The sequence below is a fragment of the Oncorhynchus tshawytscha genome, linkage group LG09 (assembly GCF_018296145.1).
Source record: "Oncorhynchus tshawytscha isolate Ot180627B linkage group LG09, Otsh_v2.0, whole genome shotgun sequence".
Lineage (NCBI taxonomy): Eukaryota > Metazoa > Chordata > Actinopteri > Salmoniformes > Salmonidae > Oncorhynchus > Oncorhynchus tshawytscha.
Genome location: NC_056437.1, coordinates 44,354,707 through 44,371,424, shown reverse-complemented (window position 1 = coordinate 44,371,424; position 16,718 = coordinate 44,354,707). Strand labels below are relative to the sequence as shown.

Sequence of the window (16,718 nt, the reverse complement as noted above, 5' to 3'; positions counted from 1 at the left end):
CAAGGGAAGCTAGCTATATGTTGCTATGGAAAGTTTAGTAACACTTCATTTTAAGGGGTCATTAGTTACAGTAATTATATATGGAATTATAAAATGTATTATAAAACATGTCATATAGCAAATATGTATTGCATTATAGCAACCAATAGACACAATCATATAACCAGGGCTAAACAATTAATAAGATTGTCATAATTTGTCTACCACAAATGATTGCCACGAAAGAAAAAAGGTGTTGTAGGTCAAAAACATCTGCAAATGAGAGAAAGTAAGATTTAGTCCAATATTGGGCTAGCTGGCCTAGTGTTGGCTAGACAGCTAACTGTAGCTGGCTAGCTAGCAAATGCTAGCTGGCATTATTGTCGGGCTACCATCTAGGCTAGCGAGCTAGCTAGTTACTGTCTACAGAATATACTTTCTATGCAATCTGTTTAGCTACCAGGTTTGGTGGCAAATATGCTATGGTTGCTACTCGCTAGCTAACGTTAGCTGGGCTCGATGGTCTTATCTTCCATGAACCTTGTTCTCAGGGTATCTGTTACCCAAGGGTATTACGTAAGACGCACCCAGCATGTTAACGTGAGCTAGCTAGCTACGTGTGTCAATACACTGAATAACGTAGTTTCTTTTCAATGTAGCTAAACACTTGCTAACTTAGTGGTAGCAAGTACTATTAATGCTAGCTGGATAACACAACTACGAGCTACAGATTCCCACAAGGTCTCAGGATGGGAAATGCTTACAAGAAAGAAAGAAAGTCAGTTGTCAATTTCCCTTGTTACTTGTATTGTTAAAAGGGGAAGAAATAGACAATCCCATTTGACTAAATTAGCTATCTAGGCTAGTCCTACTATAGGCTACAGATTAGTCACCACTAGAATAGTTATTTTTGTGTTAATTAATCTTAACAATAGAAATCTTTATTATTTTGCAAGAAACGTACTGTATTTTTACATGTTGCATCTTTTGTTTGTAGGTATACTATTTTCGCTTGGTAATGGGTAATTATATAGAAATTGCTCAAAGATAACTATAAAGTTATACACTTAACTTTAAATAGCTAAATCCTGTGTAACAACTAGTGACAACTTTATGCAGATATTACAGATATATACTCTGGTGTATTAGTGCGTTTATTTTCTCAATTGGATGGTACTTTCAGAAGCTGACAATATCTCCCACATTCTTCCACAAAGCACAGCTAGCTAGCTAGCTAGCTAAGTAAAGTTCATAGTCAACACCAAACTTTGGGAAACTGCTAATGTATAATACATGCAATGGGCATAGTTTATCTAACGTTACTCCATAAACTACTCAACCTGGCCTGCTTAGCAATGTAGCTACCTAACGTTGCATCCCATTGAATCCTGTATAATAATAATACATATGATTTGTCACATTTGCCAAATACAACTGGTGAAGACTTTACTGTGAAATGCTAAAATAGTAACACGAGGAATCAAATGAAATACACAAGAATTGAGCTATATACAGGGAGTACCTTTACCAGATCAATGTGCAGAGAGGTATGAGGTATTTGAGGTGGATATGTACATGAAGAAGGAGTAAAGTGGCTCGGCATCAGCATAGATAATAATAATAACAATAATAAAATAAAGAACAGAGTAGCAGCAGCAAATTATGAGTGTGAAAATGTATGTGGTTATGTGTATGTACAGTGTGTGTTTTGTCGATATGCTCGTGGGAGTGTCAATGTAGTGTGTGTGAGTGAGTGTGCATTGGGTCAGTGAAAGATATTTTTTATGTACATATTTTTATTCATTCCTTTACACTTGTGTATAAGGTAGTTGTTGTGAAATTGTTAGGTTATATTACTGGTTAGATATTTCTGCATGGTCAGAACTATAAGCACAAGCATTTCGCTACACTCGCATTAACATCTGCTAACCATGTGTATGTGACAAATACAATTTGATTTATATTTGATTTAGATAGAATCAGTGCAGATAGTTTGGGTACCATAAAGTGACTATTTAGCAATTTTATGGCTTGGGGGTATTAGCTGTCTCGGAGCCTGTTGGTCCAAGAGCCTATGCTCCGGTACAGTTTGCCAGATGGCAGCAGAGTGAACAATATTTCGGGGCCTTCCTCTGACACCACCTGATATAGAGGTATTGGATGGCAGAGAGCTCGGCACCAGTGATGTACTGGGCTGTCCGCACCACCCTCTCTATCGCTTTGCGGTCAAGGGCAGTGCATTTGCCATACCAAGCGGTGATGCAGCCAGTCAAGATGGTCTCAATGGTGCAGCTGTATAACGTTTTGAGGATCCAAGGGCCCATGCCAAATATTTTCAGCCTCCTGGGAGGGTAGAGGCGCTGCCGTGACCTCTTCACGACTGTGCGGGTGTGTGTGAACCATGCTAAGTCCTTAGTGATGTGGACGTCAAGGAACTTGAAGCCCTCGACCCGCTCCACAACAGCCCCGTTGATGTGGATGGGGTACGTGCTCTCCCCTCTTTCTTCTATAGTCCACGATCAGCTCCTTGGTCTTCCCTGTAGGCTGACTCATCGCCATCGGTGATTAGGCCTACCACCGTTGTGACGTCAACAAACTTGATGATGGTGTTGAAGTTGTGCATGGCTGCCTATCCCACCCGGTGTCCTTCGCTAAAGCCTGCCGAACACCTGTCATCACCATAGTTATCAGAACTGCGTGAAAACAGTGCCCAACAGGCACTGTCTACTGTTGTCCTAGCTATCCAACGGTATCGTCAGCCCCGCCTCTTCTTCTGTGGGGTTTATCGACCATGTGGCGTACAGCAGGTCAGCCACCAGGGGGAGACTCGTCGAGGCCTGGTGACAGACGGAGTATACATCACGAGGCGATGGCTCCATCTGCTGGATGTGCCAGTTCTCGACGGGCTCTCCGTCCAGGACTAATTGGGCTGATTGGGAGTTGGTGAGTAATCAAGGGCCGATTGCTCACCAGCTGTACAAGGCCCATAAAGCTGCCAGAAGGGCAGCACACAAGGGAGAGTGGGGAAGAAAGGACTCCTGTATAGTTGGGGACGGTTGCAGAGGTATGAGGATGGAGTTCAGTTTTTGTGCCCAATAGGATAGAGCAAGACCCGGAGCCCAGAAGACTGTATCCCGGAGAGGGTCTCATGGGGGAGACCTATACTTTTCTTTTTGATTTATTATTTAAATAAACACCCTTGAAACCGAGCTAATCCTTCTCTGTCCGTGTCTGATCTGTGTAAACTTCTTGACCAAACCCCCTGGTCTGCCACAACCATTAGCAACATTATGGTGCATTACTGCCCCCTACAGGCTCCCGCCTGTGTACCAGAATCCTAGATTTTAAAAAAGTACCAATAGAAGTATGAAGAGGGGTTCCTGCTGATGTCGGGAATGCCCATATGCATTCGCACAAATTGCAGGCTGCAATTTAACCCTTCTTAGTCTTGCTACTATGGAGGAGAGAACAGTGGAGACTGGAGAGATCAACGCTCAAGGAATGCCATTGCCCCCTACAGTACATCCCAGGGACACACTGCTTAATGGCAGGGTGGCGGATTGTGTTCCCTAAAATGCATACACTAGGTGATTGACGCCACGCCAGGCCCTCAAAATGTTTATCTTCTGGTACCACTGGAACATCCAGCTTCTCCGTTGCACAATATCAGAGAAGACCACCGTTGTGGATGACCACCTCTAAATCCACACTTGGGCAGCACCAGTGCCATGCCCTTGGTGTATCCTAAGTTGTTTTCATTGAGGTGGATGACTAGGATGGAAAGGGGAAAAGTAGCATAGGCCCTCTGTTGTCGCAGAACACAGAGCAGTTTGTGCCACTTCATGCCTTGCTCTCCGAGCCACCAAATTGGACAGTCAATAATGTATGTAAATAGTTCATGGGTAGGCTACATGTTGACTATTTGTTTATCTCCCAGGAGCGTGCTTGATTGTCTTGTTAAAAGAGATCAGGGATTTTCCCCCCCCAGTTTACACCATATTGGCTTAAAGGGGTTTCTGGTTTTTCGCTTCTCTCTGGAAAATCAGCTGTTAATATTAAATAAATACTAACTACATTATTTATGTTGCCATTTGTCATTATTGTGCATTTTTACTTTACTTGTATTGCACTGTTATGCTGTATTATGTTGCATAATAATGTTGCATAATCCCCTTCCAGTGTAAAAACCATGGAAATGATGCATTAGGCTGTTTTGTGAAGGTTTGAATCCTAAACAACCAGAAAGCCAAGGCAGAGCCAAGGGCTGGTCACGCGCAATTTGCATGATAGCGACCTGCATTCCATGGCTTCTCTACAGTGAAAGGAATACTCCGGTTGGAACTATATTGAAGATTTATGATAAAGATTGATTCTATACATAGTTGGAAATGTTTCTAAGACCTGTAATATAACTTTTTGAAGTTTTTGTCCGACGTTATGCTGGACCTGCACGAGCGTTTGGATTTGTATACCTAAGCCCTAACAAAAGTAGCTACTTGGACATAAATAATGGACATTATCGAACAAATCAAGCATTTATTGTGGAACTAGAATTCCTGAGAGTGCATTCTGATGAAGATCAAAGGTAAGGGAATATTTATAATATTATTTCTGATTTCTGTTGACTCCAATATGGCGGATACATTTTTTTTTAATTTTCTGAGCACCGTCTCAGATTGTTGCATGGTTTGCCTTTTCTGTAAGTTTAAAAAAAATCGGACACAGCGGTTGCATTAAGGAGAGGTATATCTATAATTCCATGTGTATAACTTGTATTTTCATCTACATTTATGATGAGTATTTCTGTTGAATTGATGTGGCTATGCAAAATCACTGGATGTTTTTGGAACTAGTGAACGTAACGTAAAGTAAACTCAGATTTTTTTATATGAACTTTATCAAACAAAACATACATGTATTGTTTAACATGAAGTCCTATGAGTGTCATCTGATGAAGATCATCAAAGGTTAGTGATTCATTTTTTATCTCTATTTGTGCTTTTTGTGACTCCTCTCTTTGGCTGGAAAAATGGCTGTGTTTTTCTGTGAGTTGGTGGTGACCTAACAATCGTTTGTGGTGCTTTCGCTGTAAAGCCTATTTGAAATCGGGCACTGTGGTGGGATTAACAACAAGATTACATTTAAAAAGGTATAAGATACATGTATGTTTGAGGAATTTGTTGTTCTGTTGTTTTGAATTTGGCGCCCTGCACTTTCACTGGCTGTTGTCATAAAGATCCCGTTAATGGGATTGCAGCCAGAAGTTTTAACAAACCAAGTTTATAATCCGAGCTGTGTCCCAATGAATCAGTGTAGCGATCAGTACAGTCACGTTGTATAACAAAATGTGCAAAATATAGTTATGCACTGTACAAAACATTAGGAACACCTGCTCTTTCCATGACACACTGACCAGGTGAATCCAGATGAAAGCTATGATCCCTTATTGATGTTGCCTGTTAAATACAAGGAGAGGAGACAGGTTAAAGAAGGATTTTTAAGCTTTGAGACAATTTAGACATGGATTGTGGATTGTGTATGTATGCCATTCAGAGGGTGAAGACAAAATATTTAAGTGCCTTAAAACTGGGTAAAAGTAGTAGGTGCCAGGCACACTGATTTGACTGTGTGAAGAACTGCAAAGCTGCTGGGTTTTCCACGCTTAACAGTTTCCCATGTGTATCAAGAATGGTCCACCACCCAAACGACATCTAGCCATTGGAGTCACCATCAGCCAGCATCCCTTTGGAACGGATTCGACACCTTGTAGAGTGAATTCCCAGACAAATTGAGGCTGTTCTGAGGGCAAAAGAACATGCAACTTAAAATAGTGAAACATTAAAAACATTATCCCTTTTAGATAAAATTATAGTAAATATATTCACGTCACCAAATAATTGATTAAAACACACTGTTTTGCAATGAAGTTCTACAGTAGCCTCAGCAGCACTCTGTAGGGTAGCACCATGGTGTAGCAAAACGTATGTTTTTTTCATTGTTTTATCTAAACCAGATCTATTGTGTGTTATTCTCCTACATTCAATTCACATTTACACAGACTTCAGAGTGTTTTCTTTCAAATGGTACCAAGAATATGCATATCCTTGGTTCTGTGCCTGAGCTACAGGCTGTTAGATTTGGGTGTGTCTTCAGGCGGAAATTGCACAAAGTAGGGGGGAGCTGCAAGAGGTTAAATGTGATATATATATATATTTTGCTTTGTTACTATTGGGATTGATGAGGGGGGAAAAACGATTTACCGTAATTTCTGGACTATTAAGCGCACCTGAATATAAGCCACACCCACTGAATTATTAAAATATATGTATTTTGTACATAAATAAGCCGCACATGTCTATAAGCCGCAGGTGCCTACCGGTACATTGAAACAAATGAACTTACACAGCCTTTAAACGAAACACGGCTTGTAACAAAAATAAATAGGCTTTAACGAAACACGGCTTGTAACAAAAATTTTAAAAATAGCAGTAAACAGTAGCCTACCAAGAAAGTTATTGGTCACTATCTTCCTCCTCCTGTGCACTGAAACCACTGAAGTCATCTCCTTCGGTGTCGGAGTTGAATAGCCTCAGAATTGCTTCATCCGATGTTGGATTGTTTTCATTGTCGCTCTCGTCACTTTCATCCGGAGGCAAATTCCCCGCTGTGCTCATGCTGCCCTCTTCAACACGCTGCAGTCCAGCCTTTCGATACCCGTTGATGATAGTGGATTTTTTGACAATGCTCCACGCTGTCAGGACACACTGGCAGACTTGACCAGAAGTTGCTCTTCGCATGTGGCCCGTTTTAGTGAAGGATTTCTCCCCACTTGTCATCCAAGCCTCCCACTGAACACGGAGAGCCACCTTAAATGCACGATTTACACTGATGTCGAGTAGCTGCAAATACTTTGGGCCATCTGCTTTTCTTCCCTCTGAAAGCTTTTGTTGTCTTTTTGCACTGAGTCAGTTCCTCACGCTGCTGTTTCCAACGTCTTATCATCGACTCATTAAGGCCAAGCTCCCGTGCAGCAGCTCTATTTCCTTTTCCAACAGCCAGATCGATCGCCTTCAACTTGAAAGCTGCATCATATGCATTTCTTCGTGTCTTTGCCATGATGAGGGTGACAAAATGACTACTGTAATCAGAATGATGGGAAGTTTGAGCGCGCTCGATTTACGTCACATTATGTGACGGTGCTCAGTTTTTTGGCGGCATGAATCTTGTGAAAGCGGGAAAAATCCAATTAGCCACGTCATTGTATAAACCGCGAGGTTCAAAGCGTGGGAATAAAGTAGCGGCTTGTAGTCCGGAAATTACGGTAATCAATTTTAGAATAAGGCTGTAACATAACAAAATGTGGAAGAAGTCAAGGGGTCTGAATAATTTCCAAAGGCACTGTATGTTATCTGTAAATAGTTCACTAAAGTTATGCTTGTACTGGCCGCCTACTTGTTTAAGTTCTTGTTCTACACAAATACAGTATATTGGATGGGAATTGTGACCAGACTACATTATTGTAAGTTAAACACTTGTGCAACTAGAGAGATAACACATGCATACATTCACTATGTTAACCTTCTGAGCTACCTTGTGGAGGGTTGAAGGCTCACTTGTCTGTTTCGTTCACTTGGATATTGAACTTGATCAGGAAGGCCGCAATATGCATGTGCTGTAGAAGAGACACAGAGGAGAGAAGTGACCGAGAAGAGAGGACAAAAAAGACAGGAGAGGAGTGACAGAGAGGAGAGGAGCGAAACACAGAGGACAAGATTTAACATCCTCATGACTTGCCCAAAGACTGATGACATCTATGCTAATACATATGTAGACTTTCCACTAGGTCCCTTTCATCACAGTATGGGTGATGTCAAATTAAATACATTTTTATTGGTCACATACACCTGTTTAGCAGATGTTATTGCAGATGTAGCGAAATGCTTGTGTTATTTTATGTAATGGCTTTCTGTAAGGTTTTGTAAACTAAACAATGCATATGTAACAGTATAGCTTCCATCCCTCTCCTCGCCCCAAACTGGGCTCGAACCAGGGACCCTCTGCACACATCAACCACAGTCACTCACGAAGCATCGTTACCCATCGCTCCACAAAAGCCACGGCCCTTGCAGAGCAAGGGGAACCACTACTTCAAGGTCTCAGAGCGAGTGACGTCACAGATCGAAATGCTATTAGCGCGCACCACCGCTTACTAGCTAGCCATTTCACATCGGTCACACATACATTGTCTTCTAAAGTCTGATGACAGCCAAGCTGTTACATAGGCCACAATGTCACAGCATATGTTTTGTATGCATTGTCTATGTCAAAACCGTACAGTATGTAAAACGTCTTCAAAGGCCTGATGTAATCTTTGTAATGACTCACCCCGTATGAGGCTGAGTTGTGCAGGGAGATGAGGCCTCGTTTTTTTCATGAGCATTGTCATCAGCCCCATGCTCCAAAGAAAGGCCAACATCCCTGGTGACAAATTAAACAGACAGTGCAATGGTTACCACTACAAGTACAGTGTCCCAATAACAAAATAATGAAAAGACCGCAATCTGCTAGTGTAAGAGGTCCTTAATTGACAATAAAAGGTGATAGCCTATTCTATACCCATTTGAAGAGAACCCCCCCACGTCATTTGTGACCAAGTTTCATCTGATTTGTCTCAAATAACTTTGCTGTCAGGCAAATGGTGTTTACCTAGCCAGCTAAATGATTGTGAAAAATAACGAGGCTAGGCTAGGCTGCGTCTAATTTATTTGAATGAGGATCTTGTCTCATGTCTTAAATCTACATATTTTTCCCGAAGTGTGCAATAGTACACTTTCTCGCATGGATTTAAACTCTCTCTAGCCAATGTTTACACCATTCATATAACCAGGAACCAATATCCAAAGTGGGTACTTAGAAAGACTAATTTCATATGATATACCTACATTTTAAAATGCATATGAGGGTAGGGTTGCGCCAACTTTCTCACTGCCAAATAAGGGACAAAAGGTGGCGCGCCAGTGCACGTGCCTCGGCGGTGTAGGCGTGTTGTGTGAATGAATATGCAGTGTATATTTATATTCTTATTCAATTGGAAAGGCAAAACATTTGTATATTCCATTTAGTCTATAGCTTTACTAAAACGGTATCATTATGAAAACTTATGTGAATAAACCTAAAAAAAATATATATATATATATATGTATATATATATATATATCAAAGAAATCACCATTTGGACCTTTACAGTAATAATAAAAAAAATAAACATTTGAAATGCAAGAGGAAAAGAGGGGCATGAGTCACTCACCAAGTCTACTTATTTTTTTGCTGCTCTTGACTGATTCAAGCAGTCCTTTGTCCCTTTGAATAGCCAGAGAGAAGTCATTACACGAGAAGTCACAGTTCACAGATATTTGAAGTTCATTTTTGATCAGATGAGGACTGAGGACAAATGAGACAATCCTGAACATGTTGGTCAAATTGGCTTTCCCTAGGTTTTGGAAAACTGTCACCTACTTCTCACTGGTGGATTTTGTGGTATCCTGTCTGGCTTTCTGTATTTCCTTCAGGCTAGTACAAAACTCTTCATTACAGTTGGTCCATACTGACTGTCATTTTGAGGGCAACCACCACCTGCTCCAGGTCAGTGAAGGAGAGCTCCTCATAGAGGCCGATCGGTTTAATTTTCTGGTGAAAAATCAAACCACTTGTCAATGTATGTAATGACAGTGTCATAGAACTTCACAAAGTCCTGTTGCTGCTTGGACCGTTGTGATGACAATTGTTTGTCCATCAGCTGCTTGGTCTGGTATCCCAAAAAGCTCTCCTGTTTCTGCTTAATTAAGTATCTTAATTTTGAACTTTTGGACTTCCTCGTAAACATGTGATGTAGAGCATTGTTTCCTCCAGCTGTTTTACGAGTTGGTCAAAAACACACCCCACGTTGTGGAAAAAGCGCCGATAAATTTCCGTTTTTTTCTTCATACTCAAAAATACTCTTCAGCGCCACAGGACCAGTGATGCCAATTTAGCAATTTTGTTGCTAGATTTAGCAACTTTTTTTTTCAAACAGCACCAAGCAACAAATTTAGCTACTTTTAAAAATGTATTTGGAACTTTTACCAACTTTTGAAAAGTGACTCAAACGCTAAAATGCACGCATTTTCCCTCTAAATGACACAAAAACTATTTACTCAGTCACAACACACGTGCCTGGCTTGCAATAGTGCAACGTGAGTGGTGACGTCAGCAGCAGGCGCTCAGCTCGTGCACAGGCAGCAGTAATTTCAGCAAAATGCAAATCATTGTTGGCTGACTGCAGCAGTACGGGTTCGACCAGCCAAACCCAATGAATATAGTTGGTCACGAATGTTTTATTTTACAACATCAATCAACATGTCCCAATCAAAATTTTACAGCCAGAAATCACAACGTAATTTAGCAACAATTCAACCTGACTCTAGCAATTTACCCTGAAAATTAGTTGGCAACACTGCACAGGACAGGTCTCCCCAAGGCACCTGAAATATGAAGTAAGAGTTGGCCAGCTTTGCAGGAGACGATCGACAGCTGGATGAAGAGAGAGTCATCGTATGCAATTATGTTACAGAATTTCACGCCACTCAAAATCAACAAAGGCAAACAATGCACGCAGTTCCTCTCTTTGGGAAGCAGATACTGATATGTGGCTGTAGATTTTAGAAATAATTGTCTCAGTATCCACCGACAGCAGATCGCGGGCGTGCTTGCAGGCATTATGGGCTATGTGAGCTGGGAAATTAGCTTTCAGAATGCGATTGTTGGCACAATTCAATAACTGGTAAACGGGGTGGTGTTTTCCAATTTTGTCAGTTTCCACAGTAGACGTCCTAAAGAATGCACCGATATTGCTTGCACCGTTAGCTAGCCTGGCCTTCTTGTGCATTTCTGTAGATGTATGCTGAGTTAGGTCATTCTCCCCTCCATGGCCAATTGAGAATTTCCAACTGCATAAAATACAGAAAGCTTTCGTCGAGTCACCACTGACGGGCTTAACCCACACCATTTTTGCTTCACATTGTTTGTTGTAGCTGCACAGTCTTTTTTGCAGGTTTATCCATATTTCCTTGATATGCCAAACCGACTGAACAACAACAGAAATTACTTTGCAGGAAATGGCGCGCTTACGCTATACTGTGATTGGATGAATATACGAGTCCCGTATGGGACAAACCAATTTAGCGCAATATAAGGGACATCCCGGCTAATACGGGACAGTTGGCAATCCAAAATGAGGGGGTACTTTTGGGGCACAATGGGTAGAGCAAGATGTGATTGGGCCTACAATGACCAAAAAAGGTTGAGAACCACTGGACTAGGCAAGTATTAGATGGTGCATTATAACAATTCCAACAATAATAATCCATTAGCCAAGATGCCCAAAATATTCCTGTCCCATGCTTGTTGAAGCCCAAAGACGTGTCATCACCTGTCTATGGAGGCATTTCAGACTACTTAATGTCCATGTGAAGCACAACTTCCTACCGATAACTGTTTTTAGATTCCCTATAAGGAAATACAATTGTATCCTATGTATCAGGTCATTTGAATGTAATTAATATTATATAATTAATTTAGAATACATCAAACTTAGTTGTCATTGTCTTGTTTTTTGTTACAGAAGCCATCTTTTAGAAGAAAAAGAGCCCCTCTGGTTTACAGAGACATGACTAGAGGCGTGATTGCACGTACACCCCTGCCATGAACTTGGATAGGTGAGAAAGTTTCCCTGTTCACTTCTGTTCAACTTAATTTAACCAGGATAGTCCACTCAGTAAAAATTGTTACTACTCTCTAGGGAGTAGTGGGAGAACAGAGCCGGTTCCCTCTGCAGCAGAATTTGGGCCCCAGCTACAGTGATGCACATCCTCCACCAGCATAAAAAAAAGCAAGGCAGCGGATGTTGAGGCCTGGAAGAGGTTGAGGGATCTACTCCACATGCCTGCAGTGGAGCTGGAATGTCCTCCACCCAATGCCATCTGCAGTGTGTGTAGAGTTTTGGAGGAGGATGAGCTATCGCGCTGTGGGGATTGTGGCTCAGATAAATATTTCTCTGCCACCTGTGCTGTGAAAACACACAGCACTCCCAACATTGTCCACCAGTTGGAGTTATGGAATGTAATGTATTTTATGTTATGTCAACAAACCTGTCAATTTCTGGCAAAAATAATTGCTTCCCAGTCAAAAATGTTGATCATGTACATACAGCACAGTTTCTCTAAAAGTTACAGTTCCGGGCAGATAAATGTGGCCAAATCTGTCGTGCCAAGCACAGAATTGATTTGGAGTTTTCTAACAATTTGTGCAATGAAATATCCCCCTGATAGTGTAGTTTCAAATCTGCAGCTACTGTAGTCTGTTCTACAACAACTTTGTGTCTGTCTGTCTGTCTTAGTCAGGGCAGTTCATCCTATGTGTCCCGGTGGGCCTATGATGGAAGTGGAGGACACAAGATGACCATAACTGTCACAGCCAGTACAACCGTCTTCTGACAGTTGTTGACGTTAGAGGTAGGCCTTATATCAAAATCGGAAACTTAAACATCTGGCTCTTTTACCATATTGCAAACTGTATTAGAGCATTAAGTGTAGCAGCACCATGCCCAGAGACAGTTTCTCCCTCCAAATCAAATGTTATTTGTCTCATGTGCCGAATACAACCAGGGAAATGCTTACTTACAAGCCCTTAACCAACAATACAGTTCAAGAAATAGAGTTAAAAAAATATTGACTAAATAAACAAAAGTAACATTTAAATTTTAAAAAGAAACACAAGAAAATGACTTACAATAATGAGGCTAAATACAGGGGGTACCGGTACTGAGTCAATGTGCGGGGGTACAGGTTAGTCGAGGTAATTTGTAAAGTGACTGCATAGATAATTAACAGCGAATAGCAGCAGTGTAAAAACAAAGGGGGGAGAGGGGGGGTGAATGTATATAGTCCGGGTGGCCATTTGATTAATTCTTCATCAGTCTTATGGCTTGGGGATAGAAGCTGTTAAGGAGCCTTTTGGTCCTAGACTTGGTGCTCTGGGTTCACTTGCCGTGCAGTAGCAGAGAGAACAGTCTATGACTTGGGTGACTGAAGTCTTTGACAGATTTTTGGGCCTTCCTCTGACACCGCCTACTATATACTGTAGGTCCTGGATGTCAGGAAGCTTGGCCCCAGTGACGTACTGGGCCGTACACACTACCCTCTGTAGCGCCTTACGGTCAGATACCGAGCAGTTACCATACCAAGCAGTGATGCAACCGGTCAGGATGCTCTTGATGGTGCAGCTGTTGAACTTTTTCAGGATATCGGGACCCATGCCAAATCTTTTCAGTCTCCTGCAGGGGAAAAGGTGTTATCATGCCCTCTTCACAACTGTCTTAGTGTGTTTGGACCATGATAGTTTGTTGGTGATGTGGACACCAAGGAACATGAAACTCTCGACCAGCTCCACTTCAGCCCCGTCGATGTTAATGGGGGCCTGTTCGGCCCTCCTTTTCCTATAGTCCATGATCAGCTCCTTTGTCTTCCTCACATTGAGGGAGAGTTTGTTTCCTCTACTTAATATACTGTAGTTATCTACTTATTTCATTGTATTGTGTACACTATGCTGTATTCCTGTTCAAATGACAACTTTAATTTTGATTTAATTTTATTTGATTTAATTTTATTATTATCTCCTCCTTTTTATCTAGTCTACCATAACCCGGTTAACTCAGTTGTTACATTGAAAATATGGAGTCATTGTGATAGTTCTTTAGAGACGTGCATCTCAACAACATCGGATGTAATGTTTAGCAATGCAATCTAAGAAACGGAATGCCTCATTTCAGGAAGAGCTCATGACGTCTGGCTGCAGTTTTGCAGCTGTGAGCTGGATCCTGTCACCCTAATCCGCTGCAGAATCTGGCCTGCCAACCCCCATCTGCCACAAACAGCAATTTCAGTGGACCTCCTGCACCAGTTTGCACCCCTGCAACTGGAGTGTGGGATGTCTTTGAGTGGGATTACCTTGGCTTTCCATAAATCCAATGCATGCTGGAAGGTAGTTATTGTATTTTAAATTGGAATCATCATACAATCATACATTTTTTACTATGATGAGTAGTTTTATTTTTTTCTATGTACAGACAGTTGAGCTCTACCAGAAGCTCACAAATTAGTCATTTGAGCAGTTCAAACACTGGCAGTTTGAATGAGAGACTGTCAGAAAGTTGGCCCCCACAACCCACCCCACCTCACCCATAAACCTTGACTTCCTCAAACATGAAAGCCATCTGACCCTAGAGTCTTGAAATGTTTGCACCCTCTGTAGCCATTATGGTCTTTACCTGACCTTGCTGCTGATCTAGGAACATTTGAAAGTGTTTTTGTGTGCTCTATCCTGTTCTGATTATCGATCAGTCTGACAAGCATGCACAACATGAACTGCTTGGATTGTGCTTCTGTATTGCTTTTTCTTTTGGGGTTTTAGGCAGGGTATCTGTAAAGCACTTTGTGATGCTGTTTTACAACTGCTGATGTAAAAAGGGCTTTATAAAATACATTTAATTGATTTGATGATGAAATCCTTGCTGTGGTTTCACTGACAATTTGATATTTTAGTAAAATTCCTAACATTGTCCATAAGATATTTTTCAATAACTTGTGAGCATTGTATATGTATAATTCAGCATGAATGCCAGTGTGGTTAATTTTGTTCTGCAATAGATTTAATTAGGCCCTTGATTATGTTGAGGGCAGCACACAGTCAGACGTGGAAGTTTGGACTCGTCAGATAACGGAGACCCTCACAGACAAAAGGACGTTGTTCCTTACCTGGCAGGAGAGATACGTTGACTCTCTCGCAGAGCAACATTGAGTCGCATAAGTAGTGGGGGGTCAAAATCAAAAGTAAGTGAGATCCGGGCTCTTTGCTGGCCATGGCAGAACACTGACATTCCTGTCTTGCAGGAAATCACGCACAGAACGAGCAGTATGGCTGGTGGCATTGTCATGCTGGAGGGTCTGGTCAGGATGAGCCTGCAGGAAGGGTACCACATGAGGAAGGAGGATGTCTTCCCTGTAATGCACAGTGCTGAGATTGCCTGCAATGACAACAAGCTCAGTCCGATGATGCCCAGACCATGATGGACCCTCCACCTCCAAATTGATCCCGCTCCAGAGTACAGGCCTCGGTGTAACGCTCATTCCTTCAACGATAAACGCAAATCCGACCATCACCCCTGGTGAGAAAAAAAACGAGACTCGTCAGTGAAGAGATCTTTTTGCCAGCCAAATCAAATCAAATCAAATTTTATTTGTCACATACACATGGTTAGCAGATGTTAATGCGAGTGTAGCGAAATGCTTGTGCTTCTAGTTCCGACAATGCAGTAATAATCCAACAAGTAATCTAACTAACAATTCAAAAAAAAACTACTGTCTTATACACAGTGTAAGGGGATAAAGAATATGTACATAAAGATATATGAATGAGTGATGGTACAGAGCAGCATAGGCAAGATACAGTAGATGTAAGTACAGTATATACATATGAGATGAGTATGTAAACAAAGTGGCATAGTTAAAGTGGCTAGTGATACATGTATTACATAAGGATGCAGTAGATGATATAGAGTACAGTATATACGTATACATATGAGATTAATAATGTAGGGTATGTAAACATTATATTAGGTAGCATTGTTTAAAGTGGCTAGTGATATATATTACATCATTTCAGCCCTGTCTGGTCCAGCGACGGTGGGTTTGTGCCCATAGGCAACGTTGTTGCCGGTGATGTCTGGTGAGGACCTGCCTTACAACAGGCTTACAAGCCCTCAGTCCAGCCTCTCGCAGCTTATTGCGGACAGTCTTAGCACTGATGGAGGGATTGTGCATTCCTGGTGTAACTCGGGCAGTTGTTGTTGCCATCCTGTACCTGTCCCGCAGGTGTGATGTTCGGATGTACCGATCATGTGCAGGTGTTGTTACACGTGGTCTGCCACTGCGAGGACAATCAGCAGTCCATCCTGTCTGCCTGTAGTGCTGTCTTAGGAGTCTCACAGTACGGACATTGCAATTGATTGCCCTGGCCACATCTGCAGTTCTCATGCCTCCTTGCAGCATGCCTAAGGCACGTTCACGCAGATGAGCAGGGATCTTTCTTTTGTTGTTTTTCAGAGTCAGTAGAAAGGCCTCTTTAGTGTCCTAAGTTTTCATAACTGTGACCCGTTGCCTACCGTCTGTAAGCTGTTAGTGTCTTAACGACCGTTCCACAGGTGCATGTTCATGAATTGTTTATGGTTTATGGTTCATGGGAAACAGTGTTTAAACCCATTACAATGAAGATCTGTTTAGTTATTTGGATTTTTAAGACAGGGTCCTGAAAAAGGGACGTTTCTTTTTCTGCTAAGTTTATTTGTACCACTATACTGGTGCTAGTTAATATAGGTTTTAAAAATTTTAACATAAATATTCACATTTCAGCCTGGAGAAAAGGTTGAAGGGCATGGAGAAGAGAAACCGGATTGTACGCTGGTCTCTTCAACACTGTGCAGCAATTTTAGAAAGTCTGCAGACTAAGAAGACTCGCTGTCTGCTGGCCACAATCCATAGACTTGTCCTGGAGCGCTCTTTCTATTGTGGCCTGGTCAGAAAGTATGCAGGTACTGCAGCCAAGTCAGTGTTATACCCCATTTGGATGATCTGTTGATTTATGTGCTA

The 16,718-nt window shown here is 41.7% G+C and overlaps 1 long non-coding RNA gene across 1 annotated transcript; it reads left to right on the top strand.

Annotated features, from left to right (window-relative positions):
- The first annotated feature begins 582 nt into the window (after positions 1-582).
- LOC121847168 lies at positions 583-12,704 on the top strand. Its single transcript, XR_006084096.1, has 3 exons — positions 583-757; positions 11,639-11,732; positions 11,816-12,704. It is a non-coding gene; the product is annotated as an uncharacterized LOC121847168 (long non-coding RNA).
- Positions 12,705-16,718: the final 4,014 nt, after the last annotated feature.